Here is a 24,142-nt window from a genome sequence, read left to right as displayed (position 1 = left end):
CAGATTGATATTCACCATTTTCTTTTCCTTTTAACCTTTTCCTCCCCAGAAGATTTAAAGCATTAGAATTTATTGTGCATTGCTTTTTTATTTTTTTCCCCCCACGGGGGGTTAATCTTTATCTTGAGCCAAGAAGGACTCAGCAAACATCCAGACACCATGGATGGCTATGAAAGCAGCACAGGAGAGAGAATCAGCAATTTCACTTCTTAATGTTGTCATCATGCTAGTAATTTCTTTTTGAAAAAAATTTTATTTATTTTTAATTGGAGGATAATTGCTTTACAGTGCTGTGTTGGTTTCTGCCATACATCAACATGAATCAGCCATAGGTGTACACATGTCTCTTCTCTCTTGAACCTCCCTCCCATCTCCCACCCCATCCCACCCCTCTAGGTTGTCACAGAGCACCAGACCGAGCTCCCTGTGCTATCAACTTCCCATTAGCTGTCTATTTTACACATCATCATGACTAGCATTTCTTAATTGCAGTAACAAGGACTATACTTTGATAATACAGGAAGATCTCTTAAAATCATTATTTTCCCCAGAGTCCAACCTCAGAATTTTTGCCTAAGATACCTTTTGTTGTTGTTTTTCAGTCACTAAGTCATGTCCGACTCTTTTGCGACCTCATGGACTATATCGCCCACCAAGCTCCTCTGTTCATGGGATTTCCCAGGCAAGAATACTGGAGTGGGTTTCCATTTCCTTCTCCAGGGGATCTTCCCAACCCAGGGACTGAACCTGCGCCTCCTGCCTTGGCAGGCAGATTCTGTACCACAGCCTCCCAGGAAGCCCAAGATACCCTCTTATTGCTCAAAAGTGATGCCATTGCTTTCACATGCTTTGAAGAGGTTTCTTGACAGTAAATGAAATATTTTCCTCCAGTGAAAAGTAGTGGCTTCCCAGGAGATCCAGGGGAATGAGGGGTTCTAAGGGTGAATTTTCACTGATTTGAACTGCAAGCTCCCTATGGAATGTTCCTTCCCATCTTTGTTTCCCCTGTCAAATGATTCTCAGTCTTTGGGGGCACATTAGAATTAGGTTGGGGGAGCTTTCAAAATCTTGATGTCTAAATCACAGCCAAGACCAATGCTAGAGGGGACTGTTACAGGGAGAGGTTACTAATTTCATAACTCCAAAGGAGACATGGATGATGAGAAATGACTAAGAACTCTCATGGGAGGCCAAATGATTACATGGTTATAAATTTGGTACCTGGCTAGCTGTATCACCTTCTCCTTACATGGAGACTGTATAGTGGATCAAGTGATGATTAGATTCTGGAATCAGACCCAGATAAGAACTACTGCTGCTGCCTGCAATCCTGGAGCAATGCCCTTGGCCTCTCTGGCCCTCAATTCTCTCATCTGTAAGTGGAATAATTTACCTAATGCATATATGTCCCATGAAATTTCAGCAAGAATACATTTTAAAAGCACACACCTGAGCTGTGACACTCCCCAAGAACCTGGTAAATGATGAAGGCCTTGTTTAGCATGATAACTGTCCCACACCTTGTTTCTGTTCCTACAAACTCATACGGATGATCCAGTGCTCACACTTCTCTTTTGCACCTCTATAGTTTTATTTTTGTTTTTCATTCTAACCATGAGAAGCTATCGTCTTGTTTACTAGGCAAAGTAAAATATATCCTTCCAGGCTTAGCTTGCTTTCTGTGTGTGAAGCATTCTTCTACTTCTCTAATCTGGAGGAGGGCATGGCCACCCACTCCGTAATCTTGCCTGGAGAATCCCAGCTTCTCCAGTGGGTCAGCAATAAAGCATCCACCTGCAATGCAGGAGATACCAGTTTGATCCCAGGATTGGGGAGATCCCCTGCAGGAGGAAATGGCAACCCACTCCACTCCTGGAAAATCCCTTAAACAGAGGACCCTGGCGGGCTATAGTACACGGGGTTGCAGAGTCAGACATGCCTGAGTGACTGAGCATGCATGCATGCTATATTCCCACTAGATTCTAGTTACTAAGGCAAGAACTAAGTGATTTTGCTTAATGCCCTAGTGCCAAGTGTAATACCCAGAACAGAATAACTGTTCAATAAATATTTTTTTGAATGAATGGGAATGAATGAGTTCCTTTAATATAGTTTTCACACACACACACACACACACACACACACACACAAGGCTGGAGTTGCCCAGAATGCTGTCATGAGTCAGAAAGGAGAAGACGTAGACCTCCAAAGGTGGAGATTATCTGGTAGGTAGAGAAAAGACACTCACAAGTTGAAAAGAGGTGGTCAAAAACCACTGACCTCTCAAGGAAACTGGTTTTTGTTTTTTGTGAGTTTGTTTTGCCATGTGGCATATCAGATCTAGATCCTCAACCAGGGATCAAAACCATACCCAGTGCAGTGGAAGCACAGAGTCTTAACCACTGGACCACCAGGGAAGTTCCAGGAAAAAATGCTTTGATTGTTCTTTGAGGGTTCAAATTTTATTTCATTAAATTTGAGCAAACTCTGGGAGATAGTTAAGGACAGGGGAGCCTGGCATGCTGCAGTCCGTGGGTTCACAAAGAGTTGGATCCCAGCTTAGGTACTGAACAAGAACAACAAATTGAACTGAATTGCAAACTTCCTGAGGGATTTCATATCCACTTTGGCCCCCTTATCCACTGACTCTCACGCTGTCAGTGTATACTGGAATTATCTGGGAGCTTTAAAAAAAAATCTTTGACCACATCCTAGACCCAGCATCAGTATTTTTTAAAGTCCCCCTCTATCTTCAGTGAGAAGCCAATATTGAGAGCTATTGCCTAGCACAGAATCCAGCTTAGTTTGTTGCCCACAGTGGAGGTTCATAGTCTGTTTTCTAATTGCATAACTGAATCTCTCACTCATTATCTAACTCCTTCCTAGCTTATCATAGCTGAGAATGAGAGCAAATAGCAGTATTTTCCAAATAGTGAATTAATCAACCCTACAAATCTTCAAAACAGACAGGAGCAACTAATTTGTAGCTTTGGGGAATGCATGTTTGTTATTACTATTTTTTTCGCTTGTGCTCATCTTTGCTGTCAAATTAATATATTATGTTCTTAGAGTAGTCAGACAACTCTAGAACTACTGTGGCAGAAGATGGTGATTCAGGAAGGGAAATAGAGCAATGGGAGCCTCTGTTTCTGCCAGTTGATCACTCAGGTATTTAGTTACCCTTACCAAAGCAAACAGATGATTTGCCTCTTAAGAGGCCATTGACCGTTCAACACATAAAGCTTAGTAGGCATTTCCCGAAACTGCTGCTCTGGAATTAATTATTAGTGTCAGTGAAGGATTTCCCAGCAACATAAGGTAAAGGGAAGAATCCCCAAGGATTGGGACTTCCCTGCTGGTCCAGTGGTTAAGACTTCACCTGCAATGCAGGGGGTGTGAGTTTGATCCCTGCTTAGGTAGCCAAGATCCCACATGCCTCCTGGCCAAAAGAACAGAACATGAAACAACAGAAGCAAAATTGTAACAAATTCAATAAAGAGTTTTTAAAAATGAAAACATAATTGTTATTAAAAAAAAAAAAAAAGAATCCATGGGGCTCAAGGTAGCATTCACTCCCAGAAGTCAGAGAATGTTTATTGTACATTTGGAGACAGGAGGTGAAGGAAGAGAAGAGATCTAAAACGAATACCACTTTTTCAGTGTGGTTTCCTTACCATCTTGGAAATCAAGGAATTCTGACCTCGAAAGCAAACCTCAGAGCCAGTGGATTCATGTTGAAGCACGCAGTGCCAGTGTGCTACTGATGGCTTCTGCAACACTTGCATGCCGTGGAGGGACACTCTTAAAACCTCATCTTTCGTTAGCATTCCTTGAGAGGGTGGATAAGATGTGCCTTATAGATTGGCACAGATGAATATCATTAAAGAGACTGACTTTGCATTGTTCAGAAGTGCGTTACCATAGAAGAAGCAGTTTAACTCTTTCATCTTCACAAACCTTGCATGTCTGAGGCCCTGTGTGTTATGAAGATAGGTAATATTTGTACTAGCTTTCTATTGCTGTATAACACATTTCTGCACATTTAGTGGAGAAGGCGATGGCAACCCACTCCAGTACTCTTGCCTGGAAAATCCCATGGATGGAGGAGCCTGGAGGGCTGCAGTCCGTGGGGTCGCTGAGGGTCGGACACGACTGAGCAACTTCCCTTTCACTTTTCACTTTCATGCATTGGAGAAGGAAATGGCAACCCACTCCACTGTTCTTGCCTGGAGAATCCCAGGGCCTGGTGGGCTGCCGTCTATGGGATCATACAGAGTCGGAAACGACAGCAGCAGCAGCAGTGGCTTCACACAATTCCTACTTATGATCTCAGTTTTCATGGGACAGGTGTCTGGGATCATCTCAGATGGGTCCTCTGCTAAGTGATCATCTTAGATGGGTTCTCTTCTCAGGATCTCAATCCAGGAATTGCTGGCATACAGTTTCATCGAGAGGCTTGACTAGGGATAAAATCTGCTTCTAAGCTCACTTAGGATTTTCATAGAATATATTGCCTTGCAGCTGTGTGTCTGAGGTCCCCATTTTCATGCTGACTGTCAACCAGGGTCCTCTGTCAACTCTAGATGTGCCCATAGGTCCTTGCCACACAACCTTCCTGCAACATGGCAGCTTACTTCTTCAAACCCAGCCAGGGACTCTCTCTCATCCCAGTTTTGTGTAACATATGATTATGGGATGGACATTCCAACACCTTTGCCATATTTCATTGACTTGAAGCCAAACACAGGCTTTACACTCAAGAAGATGGGTGGTGGAGTGGCTTATACATGTTGTGACTCAATGCTGACTGTATTGTGTGTGTTGACCACAATATTCTGAACAGGCATTTTACTGAAGTTGTTGATTTATTAGAACCAACTCAGTAAAGTTGGCATCGTGTGGAGTAGAAGAGAGAGCCCTGGGATTAATGTGCTTTGCAATCACATATCTCCATGGCCTTCGACTAGTTACTTAAATTCTGAGACTCAGTTTTATTTCCAGTAAAGTGGGAACAACTAACATCTGCTCTATAGAGCCGTAAAGATAAAATTACACATGCATTTGGAAATTCCTGTATGTTGTCCAATCAATCTTAGTTTCCATTAAAAAGCATGATCAGTAGAGATTATTTTAGCCTGTCTGTGTTCTTTAATCCCCAAATCAAGTCAACAGATTAAATTCTTCTTTAACTCAATATCTGGAATTTTAGCAACCTATCTGGCAACAATATAATTTATTTTCTCTAGCTAGTACGAATTCCCATATGGAGGAGAAGCCTTCTGTTGAATTCTCCAGGGCCAGATTATGTAGAGAGAAAAATAATCAGACAAACTGAGGTAATTTAATTACCCACAACTTTTCCCTCCTTACAAAAAGGGTGAAAGAAGCACATTTTTTTTAACATGAAGTTAATAATGAAAGTCTTAGAATATCAAGCTTTAACTCACAGAATTCTATCCCAGTCCATACTATTCCATTTTAAGGAATGCATTTGAGGTTTAACTTGTTAACAGATACTATTTTAAGAATACAGAACATACCTTCAGAGCAAAGAAACTAAATATTTTGTGTTCTATATTCTAGTTGTTGAAACATTGCATGATTTGGATTCAAAGTATGTGTATTCTGGCAACTGTGGCAATCAACATCAGATCTAAGTGTTTTAGGGGGAAAGGATATTATATAAATATAGCCACAAGGAAAAAAAATACCACGGACATGCACCCTTCCCTAAGATGTTGCCTGCTTGGGAATAAAGTAAATATTGGGGAAATTATATGGAGGCATTTTGTGCCATGCATAAGAAACACACATGTCTGTGTTTCACAAATTACTGGGGCTGCTTTTCTGTCACTTTCCATTAGAGTTGGGTTAAGAGAAAATAAAATTATATGTAAGACAGAATATCCTTTATGCCTGCCACCACTCTTCTCTGTGGTATTTCAAATTTTGTCACGTCAGGAAGACATTATGAGTATCTCCATTCATACTCTGAAAGAACTCCTGAGGGTTAACCCACTTAAGAAGTATAGTTGCCCCCAAACTGACTCAGTAATATGCGTTTTTCATAATTCACCTCTGACGGCTTTAATAACACACACTCTGTCATTGTGATTTGCTGTCATTGGATGCTATTAAATTCATCAGTTCAAACACACTCTCTTCCCAGGTTTACAGCTTGTAATAATGACCTAGATCTGTGTGCATTCCTGATGCATTAGGCTGGTATGGTCATGTAGCATGCATAGGGAAAGTTAACTGGGTTTAAAAGCTCAGGCATTGTGACTTACTGTGTCTTCTCTAAAAAAAATGTCATGGGTCAGATTTCTTTCTTTCTTTCTTTTCCTTTTTTTTTTTTTGAAGAAGCAAGCCAAAAGTTTAGAAAAACCAACATCCATTTGAGGAGAAATAAGACCTGCTTTCCTGCAAAACTAGTCCTATATACAAAGGAGCATCTTTCCCTTTATGTTTGAACTAGGCCCATTTAGTTTCTTTACCTGTCACTATGGTGTTGATATATTATTTTCAGCATAGAAATGTATGTAGAAATTTTTAAAAGATGAGATTAAAATTAATAGAAAGAGCAGTTTGATTTTTTTTTTCCCTGGGTCCCTTGGAAGACTATTGGTGTGGGTGAGGAAATGGGATAAAAGGTGTGGTGATTCACTCCTTTCTTCCGTTCTCTGATTGGTGCTCCCCATCACATTCTGACAGGTGAGTGTCATTGGGTTTGATGTGGGTGTCTTGGTTACAGGAGATGAGGAGTGACAGCGCTATAGAGTACATTTCCATAAATTCACATCATATATTTAATTTTTAGAAATGTTAGTTGGCTTCCTACAAAAATTTGATAGTAGGACAGAGAAGTGATGACAGAGATATTAGGGCTTTTCATTAGACTCTTCAGAGAAGATGAAGGGATACGTAGTTGAAATAACTAATGAGAACCTACTGTAGAGCACAGAGAATTCTACTCAGAACTCTGTGGTGACCTAAATGAAGTGAGTGAAAGTCGTTCAGTCATGTCTAACTCTGCGACCCTATGGACTATACAGTCCATGGAATTCTCCAGGCCAAAATACTGGAGTGGGTAGCCTTTCCCTTCTCCAGGGGAATCTTCCCAACCCAGGATTAGAACCCAGGTCTCCTGAATTGCAGGCAGATTCTTTGCCTGCTAAGCCACAGGGAAACCCAAGAAACCTGGAACAGGTAGCCTTTCCCTTCTCCAGTGGATCTTCCTGACCCAGGGATCGAACTGGGGTCTCCTGCATTGCAGGCAGATTCTTTACCAACTGAGCTATCAGGTGACATAAATGGGAAGGAAATCTAAAACAGAGGAGAGATATGTATATGTATAACTGATTCACTTTGGTGTACAGCAGAAACTAATAGAACATTGTAAAGCAACTATACTCCAGACAACCTGGAGGGATGGGTGGGGTGGGAGACAGGAGGGGTGTTCAGGATGGAGGGGACACATGAATACCTATGGCTGATTCATACTGATGTATGGAAAAAATCATCACAGTACTTTATCATCCAGTTGAAATAAATAAATACATTAAAAAAAAAAAAACAACCCTGAACATTATTCCCAGCTGGGTTCATGGCAGACTAATCCTAAAATGTGTGAGTTTATGCTTAATCAGGATGAGCTTTTTCTTCTACCCTATTCATGGGCCTGTGTAAGAACTTTGCTTTTTATGGATTTAGGATAAACTGTAATAAAACAATAGAATCAGAAAGACTAGAGATCTCTTCAAAAAAAATTAGAGATACCAAGGGAACATTTCATGCAAAGATGGGCTCAATAAAGGACAGAAATGGTATACACCTAACAGAAGCAGAAGATATTAAGAAGAGTTGGCAAGAATACACAGAAGAATTATAGAAAAAAGATCTTCATGACCCAGATAATCATGATGGTGTGATCACTCACCTAGAGCTGGACATCCTGGAATGCAAAGTGGGCCTTAGGAAGCATCACTACAAACAAAGCTAGTGGAGCTGATGGAATTCAGTTGAGCTATTTCAGATCCTAAAATATGCTGCTGTGAAAGTGCAGCACTCAATATGCCAGCAAATTTGGAAAAGTCAGCAGTGGCCACAGGACTGGAAAAGGTCAGTTTTCATTCCAATCCCAAAGAAAGGCAATGCCAAAGAATGTTCAAGCTACTGCACAATTGTACTCATCTCACATGCTAGCAAAGTAATGCTCAAAATTCTCCAAGCCAGGCTTCAACAGTATGTGAACAACTTGCAGATGTTCAAGCTGGTTTTAGAAAAGGCAGAGGAACCAGAGATCAAATTGCAAACATCTGCTGGATCATTGAAAAAAAAGAGTTCCAGAAAAACATCTATTTCTGCTTTATTGACTATGCCAAAGCCTCTGACTGTGTGGATCACAATAAACTGTGGAAAATTCTGAAAGAGATGGGAATACCAGACCACCTGACCTACCTCCTGAGAAATCTGTATGCAAGTCAGGAAGCAACAGTTAGAACTTGACATGGAACAATGGACTGTTTCCAAAATGGGAAAGGAGTACATCAAGGCTGTATATTTAAATTATATGCAGAGTACATCATGAGAAACGCTGGGCTGGAAGAAGCACAAGCTGGAATCAATATTGCCGGGAGAAATATCAATAACCTCAGATATGCAGATGGCACCACCCTTGTGGCAGAGAGCGAAGAACTAAATGGCCTTTTGATGAAAGTGAAAAAGGAGAGTGAACAACTTAGCTTAAAGTTCAAGAGTCAGAAAAGTAAGATCATGGCATCTGGTCCCATGCAGTTCGGTTCAGTTCAGTTCAGTTGCTTAGTCTTGTCCGACTCTTTGCAACCCCATGAACCACAGCACGCCAGGCCTCCCTGTATATCACCAACTCCCGGAGTCCACCCAAACCCATGTCCATTGAGTTGGTGATGCCATCCAACCATCTCATCCTCTGTCATCCCCTTCTCCTCCTGCCCTCAATCTTTCCCAGCATCAGGGTCTTTTCAAGTGAGTCAGCTCTTCCCATCAGGTGGCCAAAATATTGGAGTTTCAGCTTCAACATCAGTCCTTCCAATGAACACCCAGGAGTGATCTCCTTCAGGATGGACTGGTTGGATCTCCTTGCAGTCCAAGGGACTCTCAAGAGTCTTCTCCAACACCACACAGTTCAAAAGCATCCATTCTTTGGTGCTCAGCTTTCTTCACAGTCCATCTCTCACATCCATACATAACCACTGGAAAAACCATAGCCTTGACTAGATGGGCCTTTGTTGGCAAAGTAACGTCTCTGCTTTTGAATATGCTATCTAGGTTGGTCATAACTTTCTTTCCAAGGAGAAAGCATCTTTTAATTTCATTGCTACAGTCACCATCTGCAGTGATTTTGGAGCCCAGAAAAATAAAGTGTGACACTGTTTCCCCATCTATTTTCCATGAGGTGATGGAACCAGATGCCATGATCTTAGTTTTCTGAATGTTGAGTTTTAAGCCAACATTTTCATTCTCCTCTTTCACTTTCATCAAGAGGCTTTTTAGTTCCTCTTCACTTTCTGCCATAAGGGTGGTGTCATCTGCATATCTGAGGTTACTGATATTTCTCCCGGCAATCTTGATTCTAGCTTGTGCTTCTTCCAGCCCAGCGTTTCTCATGATGTACTCTGCATAGAAGTTAAATAAGCAGGGTGACAATATACAGCCTTGACGTACTCCTTTTCCTACTTGGAACCAGTCTGTTGTTCCATGTCCATTTCTAACTGTTGCTTCCTGACCTGCATACAGGTTTCTCAAGAAGCAGGTTAGGTGGTCTGGTATTCCCATCTCTTTCAGAATTTTCCACAGTTTCTTGTGATCCACACAGTCAAAGGCTTTGGCATAGTCAATAAAGCAGAAATAGATGTTTTTCTGGAACTCTCTTGCTTTTTCCGTGATCCAGCGGATGTTGGCAATTTGATTTCTGGTTCCTCTGCCTTTTCTAAGACCAGCTTGAACATCTGGAAGTTCACGGTTCATGTATTGCTGAAGCCTGGCTTAGAGAATTTTAAGCATTACTTTACTAGCATGTGAGATGAGTGCAATTGTGCGGTAGTCTGAGCATTCTTTGGCATTGCCTTTCTTTGGGATTGGAATGAAAATTGACCTTTTCCAGTCCTGTGGCCACTGCTGAGTTTTCCAAATTTGCTGGCATATTGAGTGCAGCTCTTTCACAGCATCATCTTTCAGGATTTGCAAGAGCTCAACTGGAATTCCATCACCTCCACTAGCTTTGTTCCCAATATTTCATGGCAAATAGAGGGGGAAACAGTGGAAACAGTGGCTGGCTTTGTTTTTTGAAGCTCCAAAATCACTGTGAATGGTGACTGCAGCCATGCAATTAAAAAACACTTACTCTTTGGAAGGAAAGTTATGACCAACCTAGAAAGCATATTGAAAAGCAGAGACATAACTTTGCAAACAAAGGTCCATCTAGTCAAGGCTATGGTTTTTCCAGTGGTCATGTATGGATGTGAGAGTTGGACTATAAAGAAAGCTGAGTGCCAAAGAATTGATGCTTGTGAACTGTGGTGTTGGAGAAGACTCCTGAGAGTCCCTTGGACTGCAAAGAGATCCAACCAGTCCATCCTAAAGGAGATCAGTCCTGAGTGTTCAGGACACCACTGAGCAACTGAACTGAACTGTAATAAAATAATTTTTCTAAAATGATATATGCAGGTCAGTTATTTAAAGAATAGAAAACATCTTAATAGCTTTCTAATTCTTTTTGGCATCTCATAATGACAAATTGTAAAATAAACATACTCTAAGGCATAAAACTTTACATAACATCAGGGAAAATACTCTTCCTGTGTTAGAAATTGTACACCTGAACTAGAAGTTTGGATTGAATGCCATATTTCCTGCCTTGTTTGGTTTTCTTTAACAACAGAGATGTTGTTGTTTAGCTGCTTTTGTTCCTAGCACATGAAGAGATCCTCATTGGTGACCTTCCTTACCCGTTGTGAGACCAATGGCAGCTGAGAGAGTCCTTTCCAAGGTTTTGTTTGTTTTTTTCCTTCTTTGTTGTTATGCTCAGCTGTGTCCGACTCTGAGACACGATGGACTGTAACCCGCCAGGCTCCTCTGTCCATGGAATTTTTCAGGCAAGAATACAGGAGTGGGTAGTTGTTCCCTGTGGCAGGGGATCTTCAAAAGATCGAACTCATGTCTCTGGTGTCTCCTGCATTGGCAAGCAGATTCTTTACCAATATACCACCTTCCAAGTTTTAACATGACCTGAAAGTCGCTCAAGAGTGTCCAACTCTGTGACCCCACAAACTGTAGCCTGCTAGGCTCCTCTGTCCATGGAATTCTGCTGGCAAGAATACTGGAGTGCGTAGGGGTTCCCTTCTCTAGGAGATCTTCCCAATCCAGGGATCAAACTCCGGTCTCCCCCATTGCAGGTGGATTCTTTACCAGCTGAGCCACAAGGGAAACCCAAGAATACTGAAGTGGGTTGCCATTTCCTTCTCCAAACAATTGAGATAAATGCTTACATGTTTTGGCTGCCAAAAAGAAAGGCTTTTGTGTATCAGGATATATTTCAGGAAGATGGCAGAAATTTCTGAGTTGCAAACAAGACAGATAATGAGTATACATTACACATTTAAATTTGTAAACAAAATTATTTTTATTTAGCATTTACTTTTTAAAATTCTAAACTAAATTGCTTAGTCAGTGTTAGTACTCTAGTGCTTTCTTAATCACAGATTATTATATGTCTGTCTGTGCCACAGGTTTATGTTAAAATTTAAATAGCATCATGACTAAAAAGATTTTTTAAACCATAAAAAATGATATGATATGAATTATTACATTATATATTATTACGTACAGTATTATTATGTTTCAAGGTATTATTACCTTCACTGCAATTTATGTCTTTCAGCCCACATATCTTCCATCATACTTTTTCATAATGTTTGGACACAAATCTCCCTTTAATACCTTCTTAATGAGATAATGTCTATAAAATATTTTGAGGTCATCAGGAAGTGAAAGATCACTGTTGTTAAGTCAGAACATAAAGATGAACTGTTTATATCACTCATTGTTGATGTCATTCTGAAATCAACATGTCTATGTAGTAAGCACATGTTTTGCAGTTTGGCAATTGACTCATCTTTCCTAGAATTATATATAGTTTAATGGCTTTAGAGGAGGAGAGAAAAAAAAAAAAAAAGATATGTACTTTAGGATGTGATCTTACATCCTTGAGTCAATATTTGATTTTTTTTTAACTTCTGAGATTCTTACTAGCAAACAGCCTTCCTTTGGTTCCAGTGTGGTTAACCCTTGGCAGGACTTTCTTTGTATGGATGGATAGTTCTTTTAGCAAGGAGCCAGGAGGCCTTTTTCAAGCTTAATCTGCCAGTTAGTTCTTCTTCTGAGATAAAATTGTCTAATGAACTATAATTTAATTCTTCAAAGTGTAAAAGAGAGGGACTTCCCTGATGGTCCAGTGGCTAAGATGCTGTATTCCCGATTCAAGGGGCTCAGGTTCCATCCCTGGTTGGGGATTAGATCTCACATGCTGCAGCTAACAGTTCACATGCTGCATATGGAAGATCCCACATGCCACAACTGAGACCTGGCACAGCCAAATAAATAAAATAAAAATAAATATTTTTAAATGCCTTCTCATCATAATTTTTTAACAATATGGTAATTTTAAATATATATATATATATAAGAAAGTGACTGAATTTCCTGTGGCTCCTGCCAGGGGTCACAGTGACACTCTTCCAAACTTTACTGTATGAATACCAGAACCATTTGGCCATACGTTTGTAACAGCCTCCCTGGGCATCTTTCACCTGGCTATAAGTATGACCTCACTTCTCACCTTCTTTTTCCCATTCTCCACTCTCTTCTCATTGATGTAAATTTAGAGAGGCATCTCAGCTGGCTTTTGTCTTTTCCTTTCTTCCTATATGGGATGGAGAGTATGTTCATACAGATATAATAATAAAATCTAACATTTATGGAGCTATTCTGATATTCCAGGAATTGTTCTGAACATTATATATATATAAATTTATGCTATGGCAGCTCTATGAAAGTTAGCATTATCCCTTGCTTATTGATGGGGAAATTGAGGAGAGGAAGTTAATTTTAAGGAAGTGGCACAACCAAGATTTCAAACCTAGCAACACGGGCACCAGCACCCTGTACTACGACCCTGTTGTTCAGTGTCTAGCTCCTGGTGGCCCCATGGGCACATGGCTTCCCTGTCCTTCACTGTCTCCCAGAGTTGGCTCAAATTCACTTGAGTTGGTGATGCAATCTCCCTATAATTATTTACTGTTCTGTCTTTAAGTCTTCAAAGCCCAACTATTAGGCAGCTTGATAAATGGCATATCTGTGAACACAAACAAGGAAACCAACCCCATGCCAGCTTTTGAATTGGATGTGGAATTTCATAAAAGTGTCCTAGCTTACTATTTCACGTATTGTTCAGATTGTTAAAATTCTTCATGACAGAGAGGACTCCTTTACTGGCAACTGGGTTCCTGGGTTAAATCCACATGACTCAGTTATTATGGGAATGGCTCAGGGCCTCTACTGGGAGGTTTGAGGGCTTTCTTTGGATTGCTACGTATATGCTGGTTCTAAATGAAATCAGAGTCAGAGTCTTGGAGGCAGAAGGTGAACCAAAAACAGATTTTCGAAGCTATTGATGTCTGTGCTTGGTTTCTTCTCAAGGGAAAAAAATAAATAAGTGTAAAAAACAAATGTCTGGATACAATAGAATTGTCACTCTTCATCATTTGTACATGTGAGAAGAATTGAGACTGAGAATGCATGAGATATCTTTATAATTCATGGTCTGCCTAAAAAACTAGGAGCAACCTGGCTGTGTGGTCTTATTCCCCAGTTTGCACAAAGAATACTGAACCTAACTGTGCATGCATGAAGTTATTTTTGGTCCCATGTAGTTTGTATTTTGTTGCTCGAGGAGAGGTGTGTCCAGGTGCAAGCATTGCAGCACTGCAAAGGGTCCCATATCCCAGCCTGTCTCATCCTCCACAAGACACTCTACACCCTTATTCTTAAGGACTAAAGAGCCACAGGTCTCTTCTGAAACTTCTTCCTGGGGACAGGAGCCTCAGATCCTGGCCTATCTTAGAGGTATAGAAGTCCCTCGCTGACTCTTACAAGGACCTGGGCCACTTTCTGCTGGAATGGGCTGAATTCCTTGAGCTATGAGCCTTACTTCAAATTATTGGAACCTAAAAGACACAAACTTAACCAAAAAGTTAAACAAACAAGAATAAGGAGAAGAACAACAATAGCCACTGAGGGGCCTAAGAGGGGAAGAAACCAGGTGAACTTTGGGCTTTCTTAACTGTTAACCAGACGAGGGAGGTGATACTTCCCTGCCGAATTTATGAAGCTGCTCTGCCTGGGTATATAGCAGTTGGGGCAAATTCTGGACAAAAGATACCAAGAGATTAAAAAAACCAACTGCCACTTCTGAAGAGCCCTGAACAAAAGCGGCTACTACTCATGCCCCTCGCACGCAATACCACCTAAAGGGTGGGCCGACCACTTAATCCACCCCTCCCGCTTGACCCCTGCACACACTCCTACCCTATATAAGGAACAAGCTCACCCCCACCTTGGGGAGCAAACAAGGGAACCTGTTGTTTGTTCTGACTCCCTACTGCTGTAGCAGGGGCCCCAAGAAAGCCTTGCCTGGAAAAAAAAAAGAAGAATACTGGATAATTCTGCTTTTCTCTTTGAAAGCTAGGGCCCCCCACCCCCAGTTCCATGCCTTGCCAAATCAGAAGGGGAAAATATGTCCCCATGGAGTCTTCAGTGAGGCTTTTACCACTGAGTGAGGCTGACAGCCACCTCGGGTTTATCAGCAGTGCTGTGAACGAGCTTGAGTCACCCAGCTTCTAGCAGACAGGAGGGCTCCACATTTTCCCTGTTGCCTTCAGCCAGTATGACTTCAGTCTCCAAGCCTGTGCCTCCAGTTGGAGGCTGTTGGGGATGATTTATTAGATTTGCCTTAAGGGTGTAAAGTTTTGCGTTTGAACATTCTTGGCCACAGCCTGGGCAGCTACTGCTCACAGGAAGCTTGGCTGTTGGGATTGCAGAGAGGCAGGGCTCCTTCTCCTGCCAGAGTCAGAGCTGGGGCCTCAGGCCTCCCCACTCAGGGCCGCAGATCTCCCCCTATCCCCGCTGCACTCCAGGACAGGAAGGGGTGGTTTGAAGAGGGCTCCTGAGGGCCTGAATGGCCTTATGAAGGGGTTCTCAGGATCCACAGTGGATGTGACTTATGGGTTCATTTCATGTGGAAAATCAGGCTGCAGCTTTATCTTTTTTCTAATTTTTCATTGAGGTATATTTGATTTACACCGTCATGTTAATTTGGTGCACAGCAAAGTGATTCAGTTATAGATAGATAGATAGATAGATAGACAGATAGATATTCTTTTGCAGATTATTTTCTCTGATGTGCTGTGCTGTGCTAACTCACTTCAGTTGTGTCTGATTCTTAAAACCCCATGGACTGTAACCCACCAGGCTTCTCTGTTCATGGAGGGAGGTTGCCATGCCCTCCTCCAGGGGATCTTCCCAACCCAGAGATTAAACCCACATCTCTTATGTCTCCTGCATTGGCAAGGAGGTTCTTTACCACTGTACCACCACCACCTGGGAAACCCATTATAGTTTACTACAAAATATTGAGTATAGTTTCCTGTGCCATGCAATAAACCCTTGTTTGTTTTATCGATTATATATATATATATACACACATATATTTTGGAGGAGGCAATGGCAACCCACTCCAGTACTGTTGCCTGGAAACTCTCATGGACGGAGGAGCCTGGTGGGCTGCAGTCCATGGGGTCGCTGAGAGTTGGACACGACTGAGCGACTTCACTTTCACTTTTCACTTTCATGCATTGGAGAAGGAAATGGCAACCCACTCCAGTGTTCTTGCCTGGAGAATCCCAGGGACAGCAGAGCCTAGTGGGCTGCCATCTATGGGGTCGTACAGAGTTGGACACGACTGAAGCGACTTAGCAGCAGCATACTGATATATATATATATATATATATATATATATATATATCAGTGTGTACATGTTAATCCCAAACTCCTAATTTATTACTCCTAATATCTTTGGACTTCCTTGGTGGCTCAGATGGTAAAGAATCAGGCTACCTGGGTTCAATGCTGGAGACTGGGGTTCAATCCCTGGGTCAGCAAGGTCCCCTGGAGAAGGAAATGGCTACCCATTCCATAGTCTTTCCTGGAGAATTCCATGAACAGAGGAGCCTGGTGGGGTGCAGTCCATGGGGTCCCAAAGTATTGGACACACTTTAATACATCTTTGTAATTTTATAATTTAAAAACCATTGTGCACTTCCTATATTAGTCTTTTACAGTAAAATTCCAAGATCTCCTGTGAAATGACATTCTTCTCTGTTTGAAAGGGTAGTCGTACATGAGATTTTTTGACTTTTCAGTCTAGAAAAATTTCAATTCTAGCCACGAAATACTGTTTTTATTTTTATTTTTTAAATTATTTTCTTGCACTGGAAACCTCCCCAGCTATGTTCATATGGGTGAATTTCTTGTCTCTTCTTTCTTCTCCCCCAACTACTAAACTCAACCCATCTGCTTTTCATTACAACTTTGGCCTGGCCACTGACCCTGATGATCTGGTCCAAGCTTGGGAAGTGCTGTTCTATGCACTTCCAGACATGATCTTTCGAAGCTCCCACTGTTTGGTGGAGAAGCTGCAAGAAAGCATGACCAGAATTGCAGCTGCCCACACTGTATCCCTCAGTGCCTCATTTAGCTTTCTCTGTTGATCGGTAATTTTCTCCATGAAAAGCCATGAGTCACTCTGTTGTGGCTTTCAGAGATGGCAATTGGAATAAGAAAACCTGTAGGCATTTTCTCACACATCTCTTAATGTCTTGATATTTTGGGATGTTACATGGCAGCAAGCAAATGTTTCCTAACAATTTTTTGGAGAAAGAGGCAACCTAAATTTGGAAGCTAATGCATTCAGGGGAATAAGCCAGACCCTTCAATCTTTTTTTTAATGGAAATTCACAAAATCTATACATTTAACTGCAGTATGGTGGGACAGGAGGTTGCTTTCAACCAGGTACAGAACTCTCATCCTGGCTTGAACAGAGATTGCTAGCAGAGACCTTAATACAGTTCTACAGTTTAATTTATTAATAGTTAGATAAAAACAGTACCTAGCACTAGCTTTCAGCCTTGCTCCAAATTACACTGGTTTTGAAGATCCTTCCCTTCTAAACTGCCTTTGAGATTGCAAAAAAGTTATGGCTGATCAGGTAAGAGAAAATCACTACTGTTTTTAGAAGCAATTGAATTTAATTAATATAATACAAATTTAACTCTGACAATAGAAGAGTTTAATTTGGTCCCAGGATAGCTAAGTAGTAGCCACCCTCAGGAGCTTCTGTGGTGGTTCAATGGTAAAGAATCCACCTGTCAATGCAAGAGCCGAGGGTCGGATCCCTGGGTCAGGGAGATCCCCTGGAGAAGGAAATGGCAACCCAACTCCAGTATTCTTGCCTGGGAAATCCCATGGAAATAAGAGCCTGGTGGGCTACAGTCCATGGGGTTGCAAAGAGTTGGACATGACTTAGTGACAAAACAACAACAGCAGCCACCCCCAGCCACTCCTTCACACACACACACACACACACACACACACACACACTTACTTTCTTCCTCATCCCCTCACCCCATATAATTACACATTCTCGCTTGCTCTCTCTCTTCCTTTCCAATTATTTCTTTTCCTTTTACATTTCTGATGTCCAAAATCTTCATTTAACTGGGACATGGGGAAATGATTGTGTTTTAGGCAACACACCAACTAAAGAAGGTAAAGTTATAATTTCGACACGAACTTTTAATAAATAATTAAGAAACTTTTACTGTAGGTATTCACCTCTTATAACTGAGATAAAAGAGTTGACCTGATTTCTGTACTCTAAAAAAGCACATAGTTATTTGCAGATCCTCTTCAGGAAGGGCTATTTTTTCCCACATCTTTAAAAGCAGAGACATGAGTTGGTCGACAAAAGTCCTTATAGTAAAAGCTGTGGTTTTTCCAGTACTCATGTATGGATGTGAGAGATGGACCATAAAGAAGGCTGAGCCCCAAAGAATTAATGCTTTCAAACTGGTAGTGGAGAAGACTCTTGAGAGTCCGTTGGACAGCAAGGAGATCAAACTAGTTAATCCTAAAGGAAACCAGCTCTCAATATTTATTGGAAGGACAGATGCTGAAGCTGAAGCTTCAATACTCTGGCCACCTGATGCAAAGAGCCAACTCACTGGAAAAGACCCTGATGCTTAAAAAGATTGAGAGTAGGAGGAGACGGCAGAGGATGAGATGGTTGGATGCCATCACCAGCTCAATGGACATAAGTTTGAGCAAACTCCAGGAGATGGTGAAGGACGTGGAAGCCTGGCATGCTGCAATCTATGGATTTTCGAAGAATCAGATACGACTGAGCAACTGAACAACAAGGATTGGTCCCTATACCTAATCTCCAAAACACAGAGGAACCTGGAGAATGTTGCAATGTACATGTCCTGGATGAATGTCCTGGGGTTTGTAGGAGTCAAACTTTGTTTCAGTGCAATCATTTAATTTATGTTTATCATTTGGCCCTCACATCAGGTTTTGTTATCCATATTTTACAGATGAGAAAATTAATGCTCAAATATAATATGTAGCTTGTATAAGATCACATGGCAAAAGAAGAACTTGGAACTCAAATATGAATCCAAAGCATATTCTCTCCCCAAATAAAAGTCTGTAAAATTGATGGAAAAAAAAGAAAATAAATAGATGCATATTGTTTTGCATACTTTCCTTGATACTATATCAATCATTTCTGGTATTTTAACTTTGCAGAGTATAGATCAAGCCTATTCATTACTGCCAAGGTCCCAGTCTTCATATTTTCACTGTAATCCTTCAAATATGTAACAATAAATATTGTAGAAAACCCAAGAATGTCATTTTAAATGGAGTGGGAAAGTACAAAGCTTCTGTCAGAAGAATGGTTGAAATGAATAAGAAGAATGTCATCAGTAAATTTCTAAAGAGCTTAAAGCTACTCTTGAATCTGTTACATTGTAGAATCAAGTTCTTAACACACAGTCAAAATGCAAGAACTGCAGAGTATCTGTCCACTATACCATTAGGCTTTCCCCTTCCTTGCTCTAATTTAGCATTAAAAATGTGAAGTCTGTTTCCTCAGTCATCCAGGGAAGAGTTTTTAAATATTTTGGGAAAAATACTGAAAAAAGCAAATCTGGAAATGATAGCATGCAAATGTCCAAATGTATGCTTCCAGCTCCCTTTGTCCTGTGTGCTCTGACTTTCTGTTAATACAACAAACAGTAAAGTGTGATGTCATGTTTTTAAGCAGCAAAAATAATAGATGATTAAAAATAGAAAAGAGGTGGAATCAAGAGATGTCACAATTTTAGCCTCTTATTATGTCTTTTGCTTCTTTATTCCTCATGTCCTTCATATAGGTTCTGTCTTATAACATAATAATATATAAAATATATAATAATAATATTTTAATACATACAATAATTATTATATAATATATAATATAATTATTATATAATATATAATAATAATTATTATTATATATATAGTAAGTCTCCTACATAAAAATGAGTTCCATTCCGAGAGTGCAATCATAAGTCCAATTTGCTTGTAAATCCAACCAAAATTACCCTAGGTACCCAACTAACACTATTGGCTATATGTACTGTACTGTATAGGTTTATAATACTTTTCACACAAATAATACATAAACACAAAAAAATTGAAAAGATTTTTTAATCTTATAGTACTTTGAAAAGTACAATAATACAGTACAGCAACTGGCACACAAGGGCTGGCATCGAGTGAACAGGCAGGAAGCGTTACTGACTGGAGGAGGGAGGAGGTGGGAGGCGGCAGAGCTGAAGGATCGTCAGTGATGGGAGACAGAGGGCAAGCTGCAATCTCACTTACGCCTGACGTTGATGGCACAGGTTCTGGTTCCTTGATGGTTTCAATTCTATCTGCCCTCTTGAAAAAACAACCCGGTGAGTCGAGGTAGTACTGTACCAGCCACCTCACCGCTGCTTTTAGGCTTGCTTACGGACATTTTGAGCTTGAAATAGAGATCCTGTACCACTGTACTCTATACAGTACAGTCAGCAAAGTACACAAAAGCACAACCACCTGAGGATGCACACACGTGGCAGTGTGTGTACACGAGACACATGAACTAACTTACATGATTGGACATGCAAACCTGTGTTGACATCTTTGAAAGTTCACAAATTGAAGGTTTGTGTGTAAGGGACTTACTCTGTGTGTGTGTGTGTGTGTGTGTGTGTGTGTGTGTATTTGGTCTCTCTAGATTTCCAGCTGTAGTCAATGTGTTTGTAGGCTGTGAGACTGATAAAAGCGCCCCTTTAAGCTGACAGCTTAGTTGCCTTTAATTCTGAAGTACTGTGATTATTTTTGCTGCCTTTACTGGTCAAACATGGAGACTTTGGACTTACTAGAAAGAAATGCACTTTGAGGTGCTCTCTTCGCAGGTGGCTCTAGTGGTAAAGAACCCTCCTGCCCATGCAGGACATGCCGGAGATGTGAGGTTGATCCCTGGGTCGGGATGATCCCCTGGAGGAGGAAATGGCAACCCACTCCAGTATTCCTGCCTGGAGAATCCTCTGGGCAGAGGAGCCTGGTGGGCTACAGTCCATGGGGTTGCAAAGAGTCGGACACGACTGAATCAACTTAGCATGCACAATAAGCAGTGGTATGAATTACAGGAAAAATTCATAAACAAATTGGCTAAATTATAGAGGAAGAGTTTTTCTATATGAATGTTAAAGTTTTTAAGAAATTAGAAGTGATCATATCAAAATATACTCTTAAATTGATTTGAAAGTAAATGAAAAGATTTTACACACCTGTATACCATTTAGATGTAGAAAAATTGAGTGATGACATTTTCAGGAAAATCAATCATTTTCATACATTATGATAACATTTTAGTAAGATATCAGAAAGAAAGTAGTCAAATAAACGTGTTTACGCTTTTTGTTTGCACTGTTGGTATTTAAGGGGTGGAAGGGGTAATTAGTTAATGTGTGCATGCTCAGTCGTGTCCAACTCTTTGTGACCCCATGGACTGTAGCCCACCAGGCTCCTCTGCCCATGGGATTGTGCAGGCAAGAATCCTGGAGTCTGTTGCCATTTCCTTCTCCAGAGGAGCTTCCTGACCCAGGGATCGAACCCATGTCTCCTGCATCGCCTGCACTGGCTGGCAGACTCTTTACCACTAAGCCACCTAGGAAGCCCAGTTAGTTAATGGAAGTGAGTTATTTTTTTGAAAGATCAAATATTATTAGAAAAGTGTTCTGAGGCAATGCATTTCCCAATGGAAGAAAAAACTAGATTAATCTAGGATTTAAAATAAAACAATTAAAATATCTTTAAAGAACACAAAAGAAGTACCAAGTAAAATTTTGTGTGTGCTGGTATTTTAAACTATATCCTTATAGTCATGAAAGATGGGTGGGATTTTTTCTTTCCGTTATTTCCTAAAATAGTTATGCATCGTGGTAGGCAGTTTGAAAGATATGTGGCAGCATTCTGACCATTAGCCTTCTGACCATTTTCAAACTGCAATGTTCCTGACTTTCAATAGTGAAAAACTAACTTTTTCAGCATATGTTTTACAATTGTCATTTTTCAGTGTCCTATTTCAAGCTGATAAGAATCTATGCAGATTCATGTACTCAAGCAGGTGTGTACACTGAAAAACAACAGCAATATAATCATAATACTTGTTACAGGAAGACAAAAAAGTTCTCCTATGTTCTGCAAAGGTCTGAACACAGCATAGAAATACTGTGTTCTGTTCTAAGTACCAACAGCAACAAAGGCACAATCAAAATAAGGGGAAAGAAAGGAGGGCCACATAGGAGATTTAATGTTATTTGTAATATGAGGAACTATGTGATATGAAGAAGGGACTGGAAAAAGTTGGAAAGTTTATATTTATGTCATATGTCATATATTCGTGAACTTTGAACTATATGTAATCTCCTAAATTGTATGAAAACAAAGATCAAAAACTACTTATACTGTATGAAAAGTTTCAACCAAATTACATTTCTCTTTAAGGATGAATAATGGTAGGAGACATGGAGTGGCCAAATGAAGACTTCTGTAAATTCACCTTCCCAAACAAGCAATGGAAACACTGGCAAAACCATCAAAATCAACATTTTTAGACCACAAGAAATTAGCTAAAGTCTTGTAACAATCTGAGAATAGTTTATTCAGGAAAAAAATGCTGAACCTTAAGAACTATAGGGTTTGTGTCATTTTAACTTGATCGATCTACTATTTTATCACTCTTTTCCCAGCTCTGCACAGTGACCTTGAAAACCAGTCTCACAACCGTGTAACTGTGAAAAATGGCAGACTCGGAGTCACTGGAGGGACAGGCAGGTCAGGTTGGGAGCCCCATGGAAAGTCCTACCTAGAGAGCATTGTCACTGTTTGACTTTTCTCACAGCCTGGGGAAAAGCCCAATTCAGGATATTGTTATTTGATCGGACTCAGGACACCTGCTGGAGAAAAAAAAAAAAACAACCCTATCTCCAGGGCATTTGTCAGAAAAAAAAAATCAGTAGTGATTGTGTAACATCACAGACAAATGAGCTTGACTAGAAACATGAAAAGGAAGATAAGGGAAATGTGACATTCACAGGGGGTTTTGCAAAGCTCAGTAGTGTTCCTGGGGATCTGGAAGGTTGGACTCATGTACAGAGTTATATGCATGCTCAGGAAAGACCTGAGAGGGCCTCAGTCTCTCCTGTGTGGCTGATCCTAAAGCTCTGTGCAAGCAGAAAGTGACATCTGAGGCAGAGTCATAAACTGACTGCCTAGACCTTGAAATTGTGTCCCAACACACAGGGAGAGTCTGATGGAAAAGGTTGGAAGGCTTATTTTTGCTGAAATTTGTAAGTTGGTCCTAAAATTCATATGGAAATTTAATGAATCTAGAGTAGCTAAACAATCTTGATAAAGAGGAACAAAATTGGTGACTCCTATCCCCAGATTACAAAGCTACAATAATCAAGAAAGTGTGCCACTGGCGTAAGCATAGAAATATGGAACAGAATTGACAGCCCAGAAGTAAATTCACATTTATGACCAATTAATATTTGACTGAAGTATCAAGACAATTCAGTGATGAAAGGATAGTCTTTTCAACAATGGTTTTGTGACAAGTTAATATACAGCTGTAAAAGAATGAATGTGGACATGTACCACACCATATAACATTTCTAACTCAAAATGGATCGTAAATCTGAACATAAGAGCTAAACCTATAAATTTTTAAAAGAAAAAAGAATAATGGTATTTGTGACTTTGGGTTTGTGAGATATGACATGTAAACACAAGCTACAAAAGGAAAAAATAGATACATTTGATTTCACCAAAATTAACTATTTTTCATGCATCAAAGGACATTACAAAGAAAGTGAAAAAATAACTCACAGATTGTGAGAAAGTACATTCAAATCAAATATCTGATAAGGGACTTATATCCAGAATTTTATAAAGAAGCTTTATACTAATTATAAAAAAAGATGAATAACCCAAATTAAAAATGAATAGAGGGTTTGAATAGACATTTCTCCCTGGAAGATATACAATGAACAATAAGTACACAAAGAGATGCTCAGTGTCATTAGCCATTAAGGAAATGCAAATCGAAAACAACAAAGAGATATCACTTTGTACTCACTAGAATGGCTATGATGAAAAACAGACATGATAAATATTGACAAGGATGTCAATCCCAACTTTAAGTTGGGATTCTCAAAAAGTGCTGATGGGTGTGTAAAATGGTGTAGCCCTTTGGGAAAAAAAATGACAGTTCCTCAAAATGTTAAAGAGTTACTATATGGTCAAGCAAGTCTTCTAGCTATGCTAAGTTGCTTCAGTCGTGTCCAACTCTGTGTGACCCTTTGGACGACAGCCCACCAGGCTTCTCCA

The 24,142-nt window shown here is 40.3% G+C and overlaps 1 protein-coding gene across 2 annotated transcripts in view; it reads left to right on the top strand.

The window, feature by feature from the left end:
• Positions 1–24,142, top strand: part of RERG (RAS like estrogen regulated growth inhibitor) — a 138,926-nt gene that overhangs the window by 43,556 nt on the left and 71,228 nt on the right. The gene's annotated exons all lie outside the window — the stretch shown is intronic.

Source organism: Oryx dammah, unplaced genomic scaffold (assembly GCF_014754425.2).
Source record: "Oryx dammah isolate SB20612 unplaced genomic scaffold, SCBI_Odam_1.1 HiC_scaffold_29, whole genome shotgun sequence".
NCBI classification, from domain to species: domain Eukaryota; kingdom Metazoa; phylum Chordata; class Mammalia; order Artiodactyla; family Bovidae; genus Oryx; species Oryx dammah.
The sequence above is the reverse complement of the archived record's forward strand: the minus strand, read 5'-3'. Positions and strand labels throughout refer to the sequence as shown.